The sequence below is a fragment of the Canis aureus genome, chromosome 36 (assembly GCF_053574225.1).
Source record: "Canis aureus isolate CA01 chromosome 36, VMU_Caureus_v.1.0, whole genome shotgun sequence".
Lineage (NCBI taxonomy): Eukaryota > Metazoa > Chordata > Mammalia > Carnivora > Canidae > Canis > Canis aureus.
Window position 1 is genome coordinate 8,240,594 of NC_135646.1, and position 20,365 is coordinate 8,260,958.

Sequence of the window (20,365 nt, forward strand, 5' to 3'; positions counted from 1 at the left end):
CTATGGCAGTTCTTCCTACAAGGTTCTCTGTTTCTTTTTGTGATACCATCAACTCCTCTTTCCATTCCAAGAATGGAGGTGCTATTTCACTTCACTCTTATTATCTCTGCACCACTTTCAATCAGTTTCCAAGTCCTACTGGAATACAAGTCCGCCTTACTACATCTCGTACGCTGCTCCTTCCTATTGGCTCCACATCCTGAAGCTGGATGATTCTTCCAAAGGCATGGTTTGAATTGTGTCAATCCTCTGCCTACTTCCCTGTTTGAAGTTTTGTCATGGTCTCCATTGACTATGAGTCCATTTACACTTCCTCTTTATCTTTATGCGCTATTCTTGACATATATTTGACTTCTACAAATACTATAAACCTATAAATATATCATCATTTTCTTTAAATATTTAATTGACATTTCAGAAATTAAATTTAAAAAGAGAAATCTTGGGCAGCCCGGGTGGCTCAGCGGTTTAGCGCCGCCTTCAGCCCAGGGTGTGATCCTGGAGACCCGGGATCGAGTCCCACGTCAGGCTCCCTGCATGGAGCCTGCTTCTCCCTCTACCTGTGTCTCTGCCTCTCTCTCTCTCTCTCTCTCTGTGTATCTCTCAAGAATAAATAAATAAAATCTTAAAAAAAAAAGAGAGAAATCTTTTATATATACATCTGTATTTTTAACTATCTTTAGTGTCTTCATTCCTTTCTGCAGATCCAAATTTCTACCTCGTGTCATTCTTCTTTAATCTGAATATTTTCTTTTAGCATATCCTGTAGTGTTGGCTTGCTTGTGACAAGTTGTCTCAGTTTTTGTTCATCCAAGAATGTTTTTATTTAAACTTAATTTTGGAAAGATATTTCACTGATAATAGACTTAAAAGATAACTTTTTTTGTCTTCTGATAGCCATTATTTTTTGATGAAAAGTCAGCTAATATTTTTATCTTTGTTCCCAGGTATGTCGTGTGTCCTTTTTTTCTCCTCTCAGTTAAGATATTTTTTCCTTAACTTTGTTGGGCTTAGTTGTATGTTCTGCTTTAGTTCACTGAGCTTTCTGGATCTGTGGGTTGCTGTTTTTGAATCAAATTTGGAAAAACTTTGTCATATGTTTATTCAAATTGTTCTTCCCTATTTCTATCCCTCCACAACTTTAGTTCTTTCTTGGACACAAATTATATGATTTTTAGATCACTGGGTACTGTCCCCACAGATTGCTGAAGCTTCCTTCATTATTTTGCAAGTTTTTCCTCTCTGTGTTTCAGATTGAATGATCTTGTTGACCTGTCTTCAACTTTAGTGTTCTCTTCTTCTGTTGTGTTCACTCAGCTGCCAATCATGTCTAATGAAGTTTTTTAATTAAGATATTGTATTATTCATTTTTGTTCATTTTGTCCTTTCCTATGGCTTTAATATCTCCTAATCTCTTCACCAATTATATTTAATTTTTCATGTAGGTCCCCCTTCCTTAGCATATTTTTCACAGTCATTTTGATATCCTTCTCATCTAATTTCAAAATCTGCATCATCTGTGACTTTTAACTAATTTTCCTTTTGACTCCAGATCACTTTGTTTTTGGTTTATTTTTGCCTAATATTTTTTATTATATATTGAACATAGTGATTGAAACATTGTAGAGAATGTTAATTCTGTCATTTTCCTCTGGAAAGTGTTGAATTTTGTTCCACTCAGGAATTAAATTATTGGCATATCATCTTGAACAAGTGTTGATTTACCCCTAAGTCCTGGAACATAGTCTTTACTCCTAAGGCATTGCTCTTCTGGAAATTATTGATGGGTTGAAATTTTTACTAGGCTTCTCTAATTTTAAACTCTGACTCTCCTACATTGGGCAGCTGCTATAATCTTTTCTTATTTCTTTCATCATTTTAGGTAGTTTTTCTTTGCTGAGTTCCTTGGAGTCTCACTTCTCATGTGAACAGTTCAGCAGTCAGGATTAAGTCAAGGATTAGTCAAAGATTAATAGAAGTTTATATGCAGTTTTTGAGGTTCCCTCTTATAACTTCTTTCTCTCTAGGATTTCACTCCTTCATTTCTAGCCACTCTAGTAGTCCCAAACTCTCTTATCTTCTGATTCCTATAATAAGATTATGGTTTTGCTTCCAGCTTGATGGGGCTGGGGGCTTCCTCCAGTGGGAAAACCCCGGATGGATCTCAATTAGTGTGGGTCCTTTTTCATCAAGGATCAAATCACTTCCAGTTTCTGCCTGTTTTTGATTACTGTCCAGTGTTTTTAAACAGTTGTTTTCCATTTTTTGATCAGAGTTTATAATTGTTATCTTTGGAAAGGTTAGGTAAATATAAGATACTCAGCCAATTGGATAAAACCAGAACCTCTCTATAAACTATGAATGAATTCAAAATTCCACATCTGGCTTTTAAGACCGTTGTCAGGCTGCTGCAACAAATATACCAGAGACTGGGTGGCTTAAACAACAAGTACTTATTTCTCACAATTCTGGAGGCTAGAAGTCTGAGATCAGGTTGACAATGTGATTTGTTCTTATGAGACTCTGCTTCCTGCCTCGCAGACAGCTACCTTCTCTCTGTATCCTCACGTGGCAGAAATAGTGAGGGGGGAGGCAAGTTCTCTTCTGTCTCCTTTTCTAAGGGCACAAATCTCATCATAAGGGCTTCACTCTCATGACCCAATTACTTCCCAATGACCCCATCTCCAAATAACACCACTTTGGGAATTAGGGTCTCAATATTTGAATTTTGGGGGAACACATTCAGTTCATAGCATTAACCTTCCTTTTTTACTTTATCTTCTACTTCTCCCCATTATTGATGCTCAACTGCTGCCAATTTGACATACTTAATGTTCTTTCAAACTTTGTATCTGTGCCTCTGCTTATCTTGCCCCCTCTCTTCTTCTAACTCAACATTTCCAAAGCTACAGTCAGAATTCTTGTGAATTAATAGCAACACCACTCCTCCTCTTCTCTGATAGACTCAGGGGTCAGGCAGAGATTAAATGATCACTTTCAGCATTGACAAAGATACTTGAAGAAAGATGCTTTAAGGATCTCTCACTGCATGGCAGAAAATAGACCAGAATGTAAGACTCATCTAGTTGGGCTCTAGCCAAAGGGAAATCAGGAGAGGCTAAGTCGAGCATGCTCAGTTTCTGCTCTTAAACTCACTATTTAATTCTCGTGGGAGGACTAATGAGTGAGGACAGAGAGCAGGAGTGTTCCTGTAGCTGGAGTTCCTCCACGTGGAAACATGAAGAAAGGAGAATAAACGGCCTCTCCATCCCAGCTCCCCTGAATGTTAACCAGGACTCAATTCTCAGTCCTCCTTTTTTGCAAATCACCTTCTGTGCCCTTCTACCTGGATGTAGTCTCTCCTGCTGTGAATGCTCATTTTACCTTCTCTGAACTTTTTCAGTAGCATTTATTCTACCTTGTAAGTATAGCAATTTATCTATTTCACTGTGACCTCGCCTCTTTCCTAGAATCTTCTTAAAATGGGGCTATTTATTACTATTCATGCTCTCATATTTCCCAATTATTAACACGGTAACTGACAAATGGTAAGCTCTCCATGAGTATTTATAGAATGAGTAAGTGAAATGAACCATATTAAAACAAAACAAAACAAAAAACAAACCAAAACCACAGGTAGCTTACACCAAATAAACTCAGGCAAAGAAGGATCTAGTAATTTAAAGCAGAATAGGCCAAGCCATCATGGAAATGAAAGAATACATTTCTGTTTAAAGTAGCTAATTGCTTCTCACTGGAGAAGGTGGTAATGACATCATCAGCACCAATATTGCTTGAGACCATTATCTTCTATTCCACAATATGAGAGGTGTTCTAACAGGTGTGCTTGGAATTGAACTCATGGGACATCTAACAGCAGCTTCTTGGAGCCTCAGCCAGCCTCTCTAGAGGTTTTAAACATTTTAAATTACATAAGAAATTAGAATGAGGGAAATGAATGGATTAAAATGGGGAATTGGGATTCCTCTTGAAGGTTAATTTGAGACTCTTTCTTGACTGTGTTCATTAAATTCTTAATTCAGAAATAATTATTCATTTTTACCTTTATCCTTAGGTACTACTATCAAGGAATATACTGAGAAGAAAGTTCTGAATCAAAAAGTAATTTTTACATTTCCCCTGGACAGAATTGTGCCTTTTTAATATTTTTAGAAATTATAAATATTAGATATAATTTTTTTGTATTAGGTTAGGGAAATGTTCCGGCCCAAAGGATGGCTTACGATTTTCCTTTTTCTTTTTGTATCCTAAAGTTAAGTATATAGATGAGCAAAATAAGAAAAAAATACTCTCACCATTAGCAATAAGCAATGTTAACGTTTTGATATCTAGCCTTTCATCCTTTTTCTATGTATACATGTGTATATCTAGCTATGAATCTACATATATACAAATTTAGGAAAATCATAGCATATACCCTTTATTTTTTTTTGCATATACTCTTTAGTTAATAAACTTTTTATGATGGTTTTAGATTTACAGAAAAATTGAGGGAGTTGTGAAGATAATACAGATTTATATATAACACATACCAGTTTTCCTATTACATTAATATGATACTAATGCCACATAGCTAATGAACCAAGATTGATACATTGTTATTATTGATACCAATATTAATATGCAATTACTAACTGAAGCCTATGATTTATTCATACTTCTTTAGTTTTACCTAATATTCTTTTTCTGTTATACTACATTACATTTAGTTGTCATTTTCCTTAGGCTCCTCAGAATGTAACTATTTTGTAGACTTCTGCATCTTCTGCATTCTTGATGACCTTGATAATTTTGAGGAGTACAGTTTTCAGGTGTTTTGTATAATGTCCTTTCCTTATGATTTGTCTGAGGTTTTTCTCCTGAAGTTATGGATTTGGGGAAAAGAGAACCGTAGAAGTAAAATGGCTATCCTCACCACTTCATATCAAGGGCATATACAGTCAATATGACTCATCACTGTCCATGGTGACCTTGATACTGTGGCTCAGATTGCCTATTCTTTCCATAGTAAAATTATTTTTTCAGTGTGCAAAGGTTCTAATTTCTCCACATCCCCACCCACACTTGTCTTTAATGGGGTTGTTTTCTGATTGTTGAGCTTTGTGAGGTCTTATCCAATATGCGATATTTTGGGTATTTTATCTTTTTACCCTCTTAACAGCATATGCTCTTTTAGCTTGCTTTTTTTTTCACACAATAATATGTCATTAACATCTTTCCATATTTTTCTTCTGTAATGTCACCTTTTAATGGAGATAAATTACTACATTATATGAATGTACGATACAATGTATTTGTCGGACAAATATTTAGATGGGTTTCAGTTTTTTATTTTTAGACAAAAAGAAGAGAGTAGTGGATAGCCTTGTAACTAAATATTCTCTTAATATTTACTTATGATAAATTTCTTTAAGTTAAAATTCTATACTCAAAGGTATCAACATTTTAGAGACCTTTGCTGGGACAGATTCCATTTTTTTCCTGATCTTACATCCTTACAAATCATTTCATTTCCTCTTTAGGTCAGAGTCAGAGATAGGACAGGAGTGCGTTTTGAAGTATCATATGCTTTGATAACTAGTATATTAAACACACATAGATCTGAGACCTCAGAAGCATTCAGCCTCAAGGGCAATCTTCATTCTAGCCTTTCCAAAAATGTTTTCATTTGTTCAGTTTACATTATATACCTTAATTTAGGCCTCAAGTCCTCTAGAAAACCTACCTACTGATCCTCCCATCTTGGCAATGGCTCAAAGGGAAGGTGTTCAATTTAGCAATCTGGATGGTGTGTGTCCAGTTCCTCAGATTTTGGAGTTATTTGGGATTCCTGGAGGGAATGGTCAGGCCCCTTTGTTTCAACATTGCTATCCTTCCTTTCTCAACCTGAGTTAATGTCCCTCCACTGCAATCCCATGGCATCCAATCTTAGCATGCACTTTCCAATGTTTCTGCTCTCTAGGAGATTTTAAATGTCTTGAGCTGAACTGCCTAAAAATCTTATTTTTGTATTTTAAAAATAGAGTAAATAGAAACAAATGTTTTGAAAACTCCATAACATTCCCTAAAAGTTGTTTCAAAGTGGGCTTGGGTATCCCTCTCTGCAGTGAAAGAATCACTGAGGCTTTAGCTTTGTTGCTACACATCCACTGGGGTCTATAAACTTCTACTTGTGGCAGCATGGACTCAGACTCTGAGTAGCAAAGGGAGGAAGCTGTAGCAGGAACTGGGCTCACTGGCCTCTTATTTTAACGTTTTAGATGTGGTTTTGTGCTGCCAGATACTGCTGCTAACCTTTGGCCTACAGTAGTCTTGACAAATATGGAGGCTGTTAGTCAAAGGAACTCGGTCTCCCCAAGAACGTGTTGCGACACATTTAACTCAGAGCCATGTCAGTTGAAGCAGATCTTGTGCTTTAACAAGTACCTTGGATCTTTGGGAGAATAAACTAGTCATAGCTTTACAGGCCTTTTAGGGAAAGCTACTGCTGTGCTGTGTGTTCTTGGCACTTGGGAATGCGTAGCACTGCTGGATGCCAAGAATATAAACAGCCAGAACAATATGTTCAGCGTTTAGGAAATACAGCTGGATCTAGCAAATGTATATGACAGGACTCACTCTGTGGCCAAAGAAATTTCCTCTGCACATTTTATTTTCCTAAGTAATGCTGAACTGGAGGTCCTAATAACACACCATGCAAGCCCCACGCAATTTTGGATATATGCTAGTTGAGGGGCATCCATATTGACTTCACTTATGTTTCTCTTGTGTCTTTCACTAGATTCTAGACATCTTAAGGTAAAGGCTCATGTCTGAACCTCTCTGGAAATCCTGCCACTCCACAAGTAATGTCATGAACTCAAATAAATTGTTAGTAGGATAGAGCAAATGCTGTGACCAAACAAGCAATAGTTATCAATTTAAGGATTAAAACTGACCTAACCTTTGGAACCCAAGTTCTCTCTTCCCTGCCTCCTCCCCTACCCACTCTTTCCCTTAAGTACACGTGGCCTAGGAACACACTTCCAAAGCTTGAAATTAGTACTTTTATCCAGGAAATTTTTAGGACATAATTAAATTACGTTATAAGAACATACATAGGTCATTTGTAATCTTTTAATCTGGATGAAAACTAATGTTCTGGGACAGGTGTTGTTGCTACTCTTAAGAATGCATTTTCATTTTCTCTATCCCTCGTGCATCCTGCCTGAGATTTTGGAGCTCCTGTATCAAGAGAGATATAGAATAGGGGGACAAAAAGACTAAGCAGGATAATGTTCCCTTCTTCCTCTCCATCTTTCAGCTCTTGTTACTAGTGGGAGAGGAAGGAAGTTAATCAAAATTAGAATTACTTTGCACTGTTTATAAAGCATGTGTTCCTTCCGTGGCACTTTATGTATGTCATCTTACTTAATTCCATGACAATTTAACAAAGTAGATGTTATTATTCCCGTTTTACAGACAGAAAAACTAAAGGGCTAAAAGACTAAGTAGCTTGTTCAAAGCCATAGAGTGACAGATCAGTATTTGAACCTAGCACTATCTGATGGTATAGAGCCTATCAGGTTGTACCCCTACCTGTATCCTGCTGAGTCCTTTTGCCAAGCAACTAGGGTGAACTGTTGTCAGGTGAGCAGGAAATCTTGGTTATGGCTGCAGGCCATGATCACAGGCAAGCATTAAGGAGGGATGACAAATGAATAATGCTTTTATTTTTTAATTTTTAAAAAGATTTTATGTATTTATTTGGCGGAGAGAGTGAGAGAGCATAAGCAGGGGGAGCAGCAGAGGGAGAGGGAGAAGCAGGCCCTGAGGTCATGACTGGAGCCAAAGGCAGACACTTAACCGACTGAGCCACCCAGGTGCCCCTGAATAACGCTTTTAAAAAGTATCTACTTGGAGCATTTGGGTGACTCGGTCAGTTAAGTATCTGACTTTTGATTTTGGCTCAGGTCATGATCTCAGGGTTGTAAGATCAAGTCCCAAGTTGGGCTCTGCACTGGACGTGAAACCTGCTTAAGATTCTCTCTCCCTTTACCCCTCCCCTGCTCCCTCTCTAAAAAAAAAAAAAAAAAAGTATCTACCGAAATTTTTCACACACAGGGCTGAACAACTTGTTGTTCAGAATTAGTTCCTCTTTCATACCATTTCCACATCACTTTCTATCAATATCACAGTAATCACTATCTTTGAAAGGACACTACAACAATGCAAGGAGGTGGCTGAGGAAAGAGCAGGAAATGGTACAAAGAGAAATAGGAAATACAATGTGATGAATCTTTTCTTCTGCAAATATAATTACCTTATCCTGGGTAACAGGATAGCCAGACTGATTTAATGGATCATTCGGATTCTGTCTCACTGTTCTCAATCCTAAATCTGTTTTCTGGGTTTTTGTACATGGGTGGGGAAGGGAAGATCCAGTTAAATCTTTGTTACATTCTCATCATGGAAAAAACATTGTGGACGTAGCAAAGACTTATTCAGAACAAATTTTATTCCTGGACATTGTCTTTCTTCCAAGGCGTCTTTTCCAAAGTACCACTAACATATGTAGACCACTATATTGCATCATCCATTAATCCGTTAACCACCATTTATGGGGTGCCTCCAATGCATCAGATGCTGGGGACATAAAAACAAATGACACACTCCATGTCCTCAAAGGGATCATGTTTAGTAGGGAAGAGAGACAACCGAACAAATAATCACTACATAAAAGTTTAATAATCAACTGCTATGCAAAGTATGATGAGCACATCCGGCACATATAACCGTCTTCCAGGCAGAAAAATTTCTTATGCTTTCCATTAGAAAGCAAATTTCTCTTGTTAAGAAAAATAGGTTGCTATCCCTCAGATTATTAACCCCAAATTAATCAGTCTCTGATTGTTGTTGCCTTGTAGCTAGAAAGGCTTTAACTCTCCATTACTGAAATCTACTGACATATAGCCAAGCCCAATATAATACAATCCTTGGGGGAAATACCACATTTCTCTGGGCATGCAATTGAGAAAACACCATACTTAGAAGTTATGTCATTTTCATTGCATAACAATTTGGGGAAATCACATCAGGCACATATTTAGAAGGTATCCCATGGTAACCATGAGAAGTTGCTTTGGTCTCACATAGCTGAACATAAAAATTAATCCCAGCTTATCAGATGTCTGGAAGGAACAGGAAAAGTGAAAGTTATCATATCTTCTTTGCATTATTAAATTAAACAGCTCTCTGGGCTTATATGAGCTCTTAGGAAGCAAAAAAAAACTTTTGTTCCATACTTGGTCTCATGGTTGTAGTAGGTTCTTCATGTTTGATTTTTTTTTCTGAGCTTTTCTGGAATGCATCTTGCTCATGCTTAGGGGACTATGGTTCAGTGGAGGCCCCCCTGAACAGGCAATCTAAGGGCCCTCTCTGCCTTTTAATTTCTTCTGTCTCTGCCTTTCTGTAAAATAAATACTGCAGTCAGTGATTCTGTTTCTTCACTCAAGTGGATTCTCTGTACCCAGGCTTCCTGCAGTTTTGATGAGGATTCACTGAGTAATGGGACAAGTGAGTTTGCTGAGGAGGGGTTCTGGTATGACTTTGTGCAGCCTCCCCCTGAGACCACATCCATTATCTGTTTTCATTCACCAATGTGCCCACTTCATTTATAAGTGAAGGAGGGAAGAATTGGTTTGGAGGCACAATATGAGGGGAGAAAGGAAGTAGGGCACGGGGAGGAGGACATAGCAACTGATCTCTTTCTGGCATTTTATACCGAATCGGTGTACTGGCAGTTAGGATATCTGGGAGCCAAAAAGTGATGTACCCCTTTAATTAGATACTTGGGAGTATGGGTGGAGTGGAGGTCAGAAACACAGGCAGGACTTCAAGAAGCTGTGGCCAGTGCTATTCCAGGGGGGGAGTGATAAACTGGGAAACAGAGTTGGGTGGAGGCCACAATTTTTTTCCATGGTGAGTGATATCTTAAAGAGCCTTCTAGCACCCACAAACTGACTGCCTTGGAATCATCTCCTCATAGGCTCCTTGGAGAGGCAGATGTGAGGAGACTTTGTGGTCAGTAGACAAGAGGGATTAGAACATGGGGGAAACTGGGTGGTCACAACTGTGTTGTTAGACTGGTTTGTGAACCCACATGAGGCACATTGGGGGGGCTTTGAGGGATAATTACAGTCACTCTGAAGAGGTCTTTATTCATTCTGTACTGGAATTTATGTACATTCTCTCAATTTGAAGTGTTGGTTTAACAAAATATAAACATTATGTTGGCTGAATACATTGTGTTGGGCAGGTGAAATTTAGTCTCAGCCATCAGTTCATTACTTCTCCATAACTCATTAGAATTTCCTAGAGTTTCCAGTTTTTTGGTATGCATCCTTCATGTACCACCAAATTATTTGTCAGATCATGTGGTGGAGACAGCTATAACACCAATATCTTTCTTCCTTTGCATCAAGCCACTCTCTTTCACCATACACAAAGATAAACTCAAAATGGATGAAAGATCTAAATGTGAGACAAGATTCCATCAAAATCCTAGAGAAGAACACAGGCAACACCCTTTTTGAACTCGGCCATAGTAACTTCTTGCAAGATACATCCACGAAGGCAAAAGAAACAAAAGCAAAAATGAACTACTGGGACTTCATCAAGATAAGAAGCTTTTGCACAGCAAAGAATACAGTCAACAAAACTCAAAGACAACCTACAGAATGGGAGAAGATATTTGCAAATGACATATCAGATAAAGGGCTAGTTTCCAAGATCTATAAAGAACTTATTAAACTCAACACCAAAGAAACAAACAATCCAATCATGAAATGGGCAAAAGACATGAACAGAAATCTCACAGAGGAAGACATAGACATGGCCAACATGCATATGAGAAAATGCTCTGCATCACTTGCCATCAGGGAAATACAAATCAAAACTACAATGAGATACCACCTCACACCAGTGAGAATGGGGAAAATTAACAAGGCAGGAAACAACAAATGTTGGAGAGGATGCGGAGAAAAGGGAACCCTCTTACACTGTTGGTGGGAATGTGAACTGGTGCAGCCACTCTGGAAAACTGTGTGGAGGTTCCTCAAACAGTTAAAAGTATACCTGCCCTACGACCCAGCAATTGCACTGTTGGGGATTTACCCCAAAGATACAAATGCAATGAAACGCCGGGACACCTGCACCCCGATGTTTCTAGCAGCAATGGCCACGATAGCCAAACTGTGGAAGGAGCCTCGGTGTCCAACGAAAGATGAATGGATAAAGAAGATGTGGTTTATGTATACAATGGAATATTACTCAGCTATTAGAAATGACAAATACCCACCATTTGCTTCAACGTGGATGGAACTGGAGGGTATTATGCTGAGTGAAGTAAGTCAGTCGGAGAAGGACAAACATTATATGTTCTCATTCATTTGGGGAATATAAATAATAGTGAAAGGGAAAATAAGGGAAGGGAGAAGAAATGTGTGGGAAATATCAGAAAGGGAGACAGAACGTAAAGACTGCTAACTCTGGGAAACGAACTAGGGGTGGTAGAAGGGGAGGAGGGCGGGGGGTGGGAGTGAATGGGCGACGGGCACTGGGTGTTATTCTGTATGTTAGTAAATTGAACACCAATAAAAAAAAAAAATAAAAGGGTAAAAAAAAAAAAAAAAACTAGAGTTGTATGTGTGATGGCAATGATGCCAGGTAAAAGGCTAAGTTTTCCAACCTCTCTTGTTGCCAAGAATAGATAGGTGATAATATATTGGCCAGTGAGATATAAGAAAATTATCCTGAGAAGCTATCTTTAGAAGTTGCTGACTTGGGATGCCTGGGAGGTACAGTCTGTTAAGTATCAGACTCTTGGTTTCAGCTCAGGTCATGATCTTAGGATCGTGAGATAGAGCCAGCTTTGGGCTCTGCACTCAGTGTGGAGTCAGCTTGAGATTCTTTCTCTCTCTCTCTGTCCCTTGTGCTCATGCTCTGTCTCTCTCTAAAATAAATAAAATAGGGCACTTGGGTGGCTCAGCAGTTGAGCATATGCCTTTGGCTCAGGTTGTGATCCTGGGGTGCTGGGATTGAGTCCTGCATCGGGCTCCCCATGCTCCCCAGAGCCTGCTTCTCCCTCTACCTCTATCCCTGCCTCTCTCTCTGTATCTCTCATGAATAAATAAATAAAAATAAAAATTAATTAATTAATTAAATCTTTTTTTTTTAATTGCTGATTCAGCTGGGAGGATGTTTGTTCCTCTCTTCCTCCTCCTCCTCCTTCCAGACAATGACTGCAGACAAAATAGCTAAACCTTGGGCAGCCATCTTGCCTCATTAAGTAACCCACCAGACAGAAGCCATCCACCAAGACAGTGGAGCAGATGAAGGAGTCTGTATTTAATGATCCCAGACTCTCTCCCTACCTCCAAACTTCTATAGCTTAAGTGAGAAAATCATCTTATTAAACCTTTTTCCTGAGGTTTTTGTTATAGGCAGCCACCTAATTCATGCAAACCATGTGCTATGACTGGTTTGGAAAGCTATGACAGCTTATGTTTTCATTTAAAAAATCATTAATTGCACGTTTGTGTAGGAACATGTAAAAAGTTAAGTAATAAAAAATAGTGTTTGATAATTCAAGACAACAAGGTAAGAGACTTCACCTGACAGCAGCTTGTCACACATATGGGAAGACCGTAAAGGATGTGGGAATTGTACCTCCGGCTGGGGTGGTTTAGGTTGGCCTGTTTTAGTAAGTGGGGTTTAGACCAGGCAGCAGGTCTAGAGACATATGTGAGGGCAATGACACAAGTCATGTGAGCATAGTAACAAGACAGGGCAGTCGTGTTTGTGAAACAGCGAGCAGACCCTCGGCTTGAGGGGAGTTTTTGTGGCCGGGAAAATACCTGACAACCTCCAACAGAGAGCCACCGTCTTTGTTCATTCATGCTACCTTCACGTGTTGTCTTAGGGACCTCCAGCACATCTTTTCTCAGCTTGGTCTCCTCAGATTGGAAAGTTGTGGTCTTTTTCTCATTTGCTTTCACAGCCCGTCTCTCACACTCAGCCTCTCTCCTGAATGGTAACCAGAACCTGGTGCCCAGATTAGCTCATGACTTTCCCTTGGAGGGGACTTCTTTGGTTAGAACACGAAGAAGGTGCTTCCCTGCTACATTTTCAGCAGCCTCCTCCTTTTTGGCTAAGCACCGGGTCACACCCAAGACTCCCAACTGGAAGATCCCTCTGTCGCTGAAGAAATGGCGGTACCATCAACCAGACTGGTCTCAGTAAAGGACTGGTGTGTGGTACAGAGTGTGGTTCGTGAGCATCCCATGAAGATTCTGGGCCTCTTTGACCATGTGTTCTCAGCCCCATTGCACAACCTGCTGGGCTCCATTACTGTGAAGGGGACTCAAGCCAGGCCAGAGCTGGTCTGAGGCCCTGCCAGGACAAGGCTACTTGCCTTAACTTGAAATTCCCAAAGGAACCTCCTTTGTTGTTGGCAGAAAACCTGGTCTGTTGCTCCTCGCTCTCCCTTTTCAGGAGGTATAGGCAAAAATTAGGCTGAGCTTCATTAATATTCTCAGCAGCTTTCACAGAGCAAAGAATTGGGAGATGTGCCTCGTTGAATTACCTTTTTGTGAGCAGTGCGGGCGAAGGCGGGCAGTGTGGTCTGTGTCTGCAGCTGGCCTCGCCACCTCTGCACTTCTCCCCTTCCTGACCACTCACTCGTCGGAGGGCCAGGGTTAAGGTGCCACGCTGACAGGACGTTTCAGTCATGCAGCTAATTAAAATCATTCCGAGGCTCGACGTGACAGGTCCTTCAGACTCATAGACCAGGAAACCACTAACAAATGTCCCTTCTCTGACAGCCTCCTCTTTGTTAACCTGTTGATTCACTTTCAGGAGGCATCAGCAAAACAAAATGTGTCTCTCGTGAATAAATGAATGAAATCTTTAAAAAAAAAAAAAAAAATCAAACCAAACCAAACCAAACCAATAAAAATACTGATGAAAATGCCCGGTTTTGTGGCTGACATGTTTTAGGCTTTCCAAGTCAGCAAGACAACAGCCAAAAAAACAAAATTAAAAAAATAATAATAATAACCCTCATCTTGGCCTTTTGGGGCATGGATCTGTGAGGAAAATTTAGAATTCTGAAAAAAAAAAAAATCAGACAGTGATCTATCAGTTACAGACGCATGAGTCACCCCAGGCTGTACGGAGACAGACCAGAGTTACCTGGAAAACACACAAAAAACCCCAGCCTGGCCAAAGTCCAAACACTAGAGGGACCCAAAAAAAAGGATTCCCAGTGAAGAAGAGGCTGTAATCAAAGTCCTGACAGCACCCAGCCCCGATGAAAAATCACTGTGCAGAATTCCCATTAAGGATATTTGAAACCACGGCCCTTATCTTTCCCCGCCTTCCCTTTTACTCAGCTGGGGACCTGCAGCCCCGCTCGCCTCCAATCTTATCCTGTGATAGAGGCAAGCTGTGTTCACTTAGGTCAGATGTGGTCAGGGTGCTGGGATTAGGTTACTGCTCCCAGCTGATGGAAAAACAGCAGCTTCAAAGCCACCTGGCTTGCCAGTTCTCTCCAAAAGGTCCACACCCAACAAAAACAATTCTTAAATTCACCCCACTGATGGGAGCACCTGAAAAAATGGGATGATTACAAAAAAAGGAGACAAAAAAACAAAAAAACCCAGCTCACTATCAAGTTTGAAGGAGACTATTTGTAGCCTGGAACGCCTTAACAAGATTTTGAGGAAAGATTGACGTAAAGAAAATAGTTAATATATTTTCATTAATGCACAGCCACAATGGTCTTATCTTTGGAGAGCTTTCTTTTCACAGCCACACAATGGCTGATTTTTCAAACGCTAATTTCCTGTTCCTGGTTCTGTTCCTTGTGGGATTTATTAAAGGAAAGAAGAGTATAATCTTCTAGTTATTATGTGGTGGCCAGATAAATTACCTAAACATTGAAGTGAAAAATTTGCTTAGATTTATTGCATACACTCTCACATTTTAAAATGTAATGGCTGAAAAAGCAGAAATCTATCAGTTATATTCATGAGAATGTACATTAAGCATTCAACAAATGGATTTCAAGAAATAACTTTAGGAGAAAAGGAATATATAAGAACACAAGACTTACACGTATTTTCCAAAAGGCACAGCAGAGGTGAAGCGTCTGTGCTAAATGGAAGCCTGCTATACTATGATATAAACTTTTGGAAGTTCTCAAAATATCAAAATTTCTGCTTAAGATTTTATTTATTTCAGGTGAAGAGAGAGTGAGAGAGAGAGAGAGCACAAGCTGGGGGTGAGACAGAGGCAGAGGGAGAAGCAGACTCCCCGCTGAGCAGGGACCCTGACGTGGGCTCCATCCCGGGATCCTGGGATCATGACCTGAGCAGAAGGCAGACACTTCACTGACTGAGCCACCCAGATGCCCCCAAATACAGATTCTTTAAAATGCTTTTGCAGATGGATATTGCAATATTCAGTAGAGGAGGCCATGCTACAATAAACAACCCCCAAATCTTAGTGACTTAAAACAACAAAGATTTGGGAAGCCTGGGTGGCTCGGTTGGTTGAGCGTCCAACTCCTGATTTCAGCTCAGGTCAGGATCTCGGGGTCATGAGATCGAGCCCCACTTCAGGTTCTGTGCTGAACGTGGAGCCTATTTGGGATTCTCTCTCTCCTTCTCCCTTTGTCCCTTCCTGCTCATGCTCTCTCTATAAATACAATCTTTAAAAAAAAAAAATAAAGTTTTTTTTTTTTTTGCTCATGCTGTGCATCCATCAAGGGTCAACAGAACTATTTTGGTCACTGTGGTCTGCTTAGAACTCAGGCTGATGCCAATCACAGGCCACTGTCTTTCCTCAGGCATCTGGGGCATCTCGCTATCTCTGGCTATCGCCAGAACTAATAACACAGGGAATTCACAGCAGATTTCAAGACAGTGCCTAAAGGCAGATGCAAATTTTAAATTCCCAGATCATTGTCCTGGGAGTCAGGGCTCTTAGAAAAGTTAAACTAATGGAGTCTTCCTTTTCTTTTTCTTTTTAATACAAAAGGTCTTCTACATTCTAAGTGTTACGGTGACAAGCACTGCGTGGAAAGTAAAGTGCCTGACCTTTCTTTTTTCCTTTTCTTCAGTAATGTTTATCTCCCAGACCTTGTCCCATTGCCCATGTTTTGCTGACAAAAACAGGACACTGTCTGAACTTTTGGAACATGTTTGCCAAGGTTTTCGGCAAATCGTTTCTGCCACATTTTCAAGATCCATCATATGCTACTGTAATAGAGCCAGACTCTGGTGCCAACGGGTGGAAGAAATATTTATGAAAATTTCGAACTAGGAAATCATTGGAATTATTATTTTCTTGTCAAAATGAAATAGGAAATGAAGACTACACTCCCCCCCCCTTTTTTTTCTTCTTTTCTTCAGAAGGTGCTGGAGGTTTAGGAGGATACATTGAGGTGGGGAAGTCCTAGGACCTGCTAGTTTCTAGTCTGCTCAACACAAAATAGAAGAATAAAAAGGAGACTTTGGACTTCTCATCAGGCCAATTCAGAAATATATTCGAGGCATGATATAGTAGTAAACCACAATATAACATTTCCATCAACAAGTTTTTAAAAAACAATTTGGATTCTAAGAGTGTTATAGGTTTATTATGGAAAACCAGGAAATAATGAAGGATAAGAAGAAAAAAACGGTCATAATGCTAGGCCCTAGAAATCGTAATTGCAGACATAATTGGTGCTAACCTTCCAACGTGTCTCCTGCGTCTGCAGTTCTTACGTGATCAAAAATATACTATAGAGGGTATGACCCTTAGTCCACCAACTCAGACATACTTGAAATATCAACTGTCCTCATTTTTCTAAGGCACAAACTCATTTCTATAGCACGTCTTTGCTCTGTCTGCAAATCAAAATTTAATCTCCATCAACTTGAGACAACGCTCTTCTTTCTAGGATGTACCTGAGTTGACAGGGGTCCGTGATAATGTGACCTCAAGGGATGGGAGGTGAGCACTCGGACCTCAAGTAATGATCTGTATATGCCTTGCTAAGAAATTTCCTGTCCCTGCTCTTTCTCCAATTTTTTACCCATCCACCTAGAAACAAAATCCCAGGACCCACCCAAATCTAGCTCTTACCCACTCCTGATTTCTTTCCTCCTCAATCCAGTGGTACCTTTTTTCAGGTATGGGAAGATGCTGGTTATTTACCTGTTGCCTCCCAGCTCCAAACTCACCTCCCTTTTACACTCTGCCCTGTTATGCTGGGACTGGGACTCTGGAAGCTATAATTCCCAGACTTCTTTGCTGGCTGCCTTTCTGCTGGGCCTGCCAGTTGGCAGCAGCAGAGGGAATGGAAGGCAGGAGGAAGGGAGAAGTGGCTTTCCTCCTGTTTGTGGCCAGTCCTGTCGGGGTTGCCCAGGGCTGCCGATTTGTCCTCCAGCAGCAGGTGCCTGGGACCTCGCCCCCCCCCCCTCCAGCGCCCAGAATCTGCCACGTGGGTCCCCCACTTCGGAGCATGCCTTTGCTGTCTCAGTTCCCTGGCGCCTGGAGAACCAACTTCCAAAATTAAAATACCTGTGAGATTTAGGATTTCCTCACAGGACCCTAACTGGTGTCTGGGAGAAGGATTCTTTCTTCTTAATGTTTTTTCCTCAGAGGAAATCCCTCTGTCAGATGTTTGCATCCCAGGCATCTGGCAGAGGAGCTCCTTAAAGGGTTCAAGTGATCGCAAACACAAAAGCTAGAGACTTTGCTAGTTCTTTCTGGTTCCTGCCCAGTCGTGCTTCTCCAGGCATATGAGCACAGAACTGGACTACGAGCTAGACGGGGTGGGGATGGGGGGGGACAGAGCGATGGAAAAGGAGGAAATTGTTATGGCAAAAATGCTGTTAAATTGTAATACCTTTAAGTCATGCTTTTTTCCTGTTTCCATAGACATCCTTGTAGTCCCTTTCTTTGTCAAGCCCTGCCCAAATTGCAGGCCTTCGAGCAACATAAATATTATTATTTTCAGCCATTAAACCATTAAGTTCTGGAGTAATTTCTCATGCATCTACATTATCCATTACTGACTCTGTATTATGTGTGTGTGTGTGTGTGTGCGTGCGTGTGCTCACATAAATAGATCTCACTATTCTGTTATGTTTTGGTTTTCAAAGGTTAAAAGTAAGAACCTTCATTAACCCGGCTTCAAATGTGACTATAGACACTCCTGAAAAACATTTAGTAGATTTAATACACAGAGCGCTGAAGAACTGCACATCACTTAAAAAAAAAAAAAAAAAAAAAGATTTTATTTATTTATTTGAAGGGAGAGGGGAGAGAGAGAGAGAGAGCAAGAGCAGGGGGAGGGAGAAGCAGACTCCCCACTGAGCTGGGAGCTTAATGTGGGGCTCCATCCCAGGACCCCAGGATCATGACCTGAGCTGAAGGCAGATGCTTAACGGACTGAGCCACCCAGGTGCCCCAAAGCTCCATTTTCTGAGGGTTTTTCAACTTTGTTGAATATATTGTGAAAATCTGAGTTACAATTTTTTTCTTGTCCTGAATTATCAAGCAGTTGACCTATTTTTTTTCTCCATTAAAGTTGATTTAAGTACCCAGGCTTACATAGGTTATATGAGATTTAGTTCCATGGTTGCTTGAACCAAAAGAAACTCAAGATGGATGATCTGTGTTAACTCTATGCAACCATATGTGTATTTATGGAGCTGAAAAGCAAGTCTGAAATTTTATGTGCCCTTTAAAAGATAAAATCTTTGGAGAGAAGCATGTTCCCGCCTTCATAAATAGTGCACCAGTAGTTTGTGCACCATCTCATAACAATAATAAATATCCCTCAAAGACAACTACACGTTTGCAATTGATTTTGATCATTATTCCACACTGAATAACTGCAGGGTTCGACAAAGTCAGAATGATGATGCAGACCAATCTGCAGAGACCATCTGCAGGCAATTTGCATTGCCTGTTTAATCCTCCAAGTGGCTGCAGACGAGGACAGGATTTGTGGTATCCAAGGCAAGTACAGCAAATACAGATAGGTATAGGTATGATGGGGCAGATAGGTAAGAATAAAGGTAATTTAGAAATGTTATAATTGGTCTCAAATATGCATCAGAATGAATAAAGCTCAAAATGTTAAAAGTTGTCTGAAGAGCAAATGTAACAATAAATGAAGGTAACTCACGAATTCCATAAACAGGCTTACAAATTGCATTCATTTTACAAGAGGAAAATTAAGCCCATACCTTTAGAAGTATAGAATAATTTCTTGAAGCAATTTTAAATGATAAAATGCTGGAATGATGGCTTAATTGCATAAGAATTCTGCTTAATTCATTGGAAGTCCCCAGAAGAAGTCAGTCTGAGAACTGGGGAATTCCATCATTGGTTAGAGGCCATCTTCATTACTGTTGGAGGTGGGTTCGGTCTGGGGTGACTAATAATAAAAAGGATTCCTGGGTTTGTCAAAACATCATTTGCAAACAGCCTTTGGAAGGGCAACCTGGTTGGTGCTATGGTGTTAGAATTGGGCAGAGTGGATTTCACGTGCTGGGTGGCCTGGAGAGCTGCTGATTCCCATAGGATGCTCAGATAAAACCAACCATAGCCCCTTAGGGGGTTTGGAATTGCTCTGGGTTTTAGAGGTAGAAGGAAAAAGGCTTTCATTGGTCCACCATACCTGCACCAGGAGGCTTGGGGCAATCTTATCAAATAGTTGCAGTCTTTAACAAAATTAAAAAACTGGCTTTAAAATCAGAACGCAGACTTTCTTGAGCTAATGAAAGACAAAGGTTTCCTTGGTATTAAGGTGAGATAAAAATAGTTAAAATTTTTTCTTTCTTTTTTATTAACTTATGCAATAAAGTGGGCAGGTCCTAAGTGCCCAGATCAATGAATTTTTATCTATGCAAAGGCCCATGAAACCAGCATCCAGGTCAAGATAGGAAACATTTTCTGTCCCTCGAGAGGCAGTGTTGCTCCTCTTCCCCGTCAGTACTCCCAAAGGTAACCACTATTCTGACCTTCAATACATAGGTTAGTTTTACTTGTTTTGAACAGAAAGGGTATTTGAAATACTTAACATAGATATCAGTAGTTATTACCTCCCAGAGATGTCACAGATCATATATTTATTTTCTTCATTTACTTATTTGTTTGTTCAAAACACTAATATCAACTCTGTCCACCAGGCATTGAGAATATAATATTGACCAAGAAGGCTTCAGTGTCAGCCTTTGGGAAAGGTTACAGTAAATGCGAGAACATGCAGGTAAGCAGGTGATTATGGTGCAGAATGGTAAGT